We start from the raw sequence: 3,049 nt of genomic DNA on the forward strand, positions 1-3,049 counted from the left end.
GCTCTGAGAGGTCGCTCCGGGCTTCGCTTCGTGTCGTCTCGCCATAGAGACGCGAGCGACCTCAGGGTGTCGCTTTGGGAGGTCGCTCCGAGAGGGGTGTGACATGCGAGCGACCTCGGTGCGTCGCTCTAGGCAAGTCGCGCTGGGCTTCCAACGGGATGAATATGGCGAGCGACTTCACGGGGTCGCTCCAGCTAGGTCGCTCTGAGAGGTGCTTTGGAGCGACCTCATGACGTCGCTGCGGAACCTCGCTTCCATCCTCTGCTCGTCCAATGATCACCTATTTCACCTCCTTTGAGCTCCAAATGCATCCAAGTGTCCCCAAGAACTCCATGTGGCACTCCAACACCTGATAAAGACTCATGTATGCAAAATGTAACCTAAACATGGCTAAATCCTAGTCTATATGATCAAAATGCACATGGACGAATGAATAAGATAATGGAAATATATAAGATATCATCCAGCCAAACGATTCATGGTATGGATCACCTCGTAAATCACCCTTGCTCGTCACGTAACAGCCCTTTACACACCACTAGGGTGGAAATTCTTCTATAACAGGATGTGACGAACCATTGTATGCAATACAGGACACCGTGAGCCAGAGAGGCGTGTTCGATAGTCTCCCTCTCTTCCTCCTCCTTGCCAAGCTTCAAAGATTCAAAATCGCCGGCGAGTCTCCAAAACCCTAGGCGACTGGTTTTTTGTTTGTCTTATGTCTTAACTGTAGCTCTGTTGTACCTCCATGAAAGAGGAAAACGAAAACAAAACCAGACAAATTATTTTAAAAAATAAGATATATATGTATACAGTAGTTCAAGTTTCAAAGATATGAACTTTGTCCCCAAGCAATGTATGCATTATTAGCCATACCAAACTTTTCCACGGCACATGAAACAGTAAGATTCCTCTGAATATAGTACTATGCAAGTATGCATAATAGTGTTTAATTAAACTACTAATGAATTAATTAGGAAGATAGATCGGAAAATTGCTCACAACTAACTATAGCAATTAGTTGTATATAGTTGCTATCTTACATTCTAAAGAACTTTACCATTACCAACCATGTCTTGTAAATAATGATGTTTAATTATATATATCATTGCGTTTACCACTTACCAAAATAAGATATTCACAGCAAAGGTAATGTGCTGGATTGCAAAATCATTACATTTTGTTAGGTAGGTACTCGGCACAAATGACATATGTACACGTGAGTCCTTTCAAATGTGAAGCAAAATCAGATCAAGTATTAACTTCAGATTTCTTTCATAAACAAACATACTGCAAAATATATGTTTTCAGTACAACATACTATTATTATTCTTCTCCATAAAATTGATTTGAAAAAGTCAAAGAAATGACAAAAAGGGCCTCTTGTTCATGTGATCTTCCAAGCACATAAATTAAATTCCAGCGTATTGAAATCTTCATAGGTCCCAATCTTATTATATAAAACCTTGAATAATATTACAGTCAGTTATCCCGTTGTCAATTCTCTCCAAGCAACAAAAAACTTGGAAAAAATTACGACAAGGGTAAATTAATAAACATATTAAAAGAATTTTTAAATGATACAAATATATAAAGTATGTAGTCTGGACCGTCGGATCAGCTGAAACTCCAAAGGGGAATATAAGCATTTTCATAATAGTACTCATCGACCATATTTGTCATCGAGTTCAACTGAGGAGAGTAATTGAACGGAGCTACATCATCGAAGGAGAACATCCCATTATGTTCATCACCATACCATGACGATGTTGGATCCATCAAAGACACATGGTTATCTACGAAAGACCCTATCAAAGATTGCATCCCATCATCATCATTATCATCATGATGCTGTTCTTGATCCAACGGTGACGAGGTAGCAGATGAAGAAGAAGTTGAGGAAGAAGGGGATAAAAGGTCAAATGAGCTGTTGGCAGCTTGAGCGGCGACTCTTTGGATGGATTTTAGGGACAAAATGGTATTTGCATCAAGAAGATGTTGAGATAGAGAATAAGAAGATGAAGTAGGGAAGTTGAGATTGGCTTGAGGGCCTTTGAGACACAAGAGTGCAACATCGCAAGAGCACCATTATCGCATGGTTTTAGGAGGGATTTTACCCAAAAAGCAGGGTGTGGGCCACCACAAAAAGGAAGAAACGAGTTGCAAAAGTCGTAGGAGAAGAAACGTTTGTTCATGGTTTTTTGTACTGTTCGCGGGTCCCACTGACACGTGGCAGCCAGCGATAGGTTCGTTTTTTTTTATTCAGACAAAAAAAAAAGAATAAGAAACCCAATTGGGTTTGTGGGATAAAGATGATCTAAGCCCTAGCTGCTGCCTCGGCTGTTGAGTAAGAGCCTAACCAAATCCTTGTCTTTTGATTTGGTGCCCTAATCTCAGAAACCCAGGATCCCCAACTTCTCATCCTCACTCCTTTGTACTACTTAATCTTGCTCTTCTTGTTCTTGATCTTAGGGGAAGAGGAAGACAAAGATGAAGAACGAGATGGTGAAGACAGAGACATTTCTTTCTTGCTGCTGGTTTGAACCTTGGGTTCTTGTTTCACCATGGTACTTAATGTTGCTGTGTATATTGACTGGGCAATGTGGTAATGATCAAGTGAAAAGATATTGTTCTCGAGTTTGTGTTGCTTTTGTGATGGATAGATAGTTTTGGATGAGTTGAGTGTTCATGTGAGGTGGGGAGATTATATATAGAGAAGGATTGAAATAGAAGGGGTATGGGTGAAGAAGGGATGAAATACTCACTGCAAGAAAACATCGATATTCTGACGGACATTCCGACGGAAAATGAAATCCTCGGAATATCCGAGGAATTTCCGAGGAAATTCCGAGGAAACACAAAATTTGGTTTCCTCAGAATTTCCTCGGAATATACCGACGGAATTCCGAGGAAATATCAATCCGTCGGAATATTCCGAGGAAATATGTGTTCCTCGGAAAAAACCGATGAATTCCGAGGAAATATTATAGCCGTTGGAGAGCCGTTGGGGGATTTTACAAAATTCCGAGGAAATTCCGACGAACTAGCC

At 40.6% G+C, this 3,049-nt stretch overlaps 1 pseudogene; it reads right to left on the reverse strand.

The window, feature by feature from the left end:
- Nucleotides 1-1,367: 1,367 nt before the first annotated feature.
- LOC106304907 lies at nt 1,368-2,658 on the reverse strand (annotated as a pseudogene).
- Nucleotides 2,659-3,049: the final 391 nt, after the last annotated feature.

This window comes from Brassica oleracea, chromosome C7 (assembly GCF_000695525.1).
Source record: "Brassica oleracea var. oleracea cultivar TO1000 chromosome C7, BOL, whole genome shotgun sequence".
NCBI lineage: Eukaryota > Viridiplantae > Streptophyta > Magnoliopsida > Brassicales > Brassicaceae > Brassica > Brassica oleracea.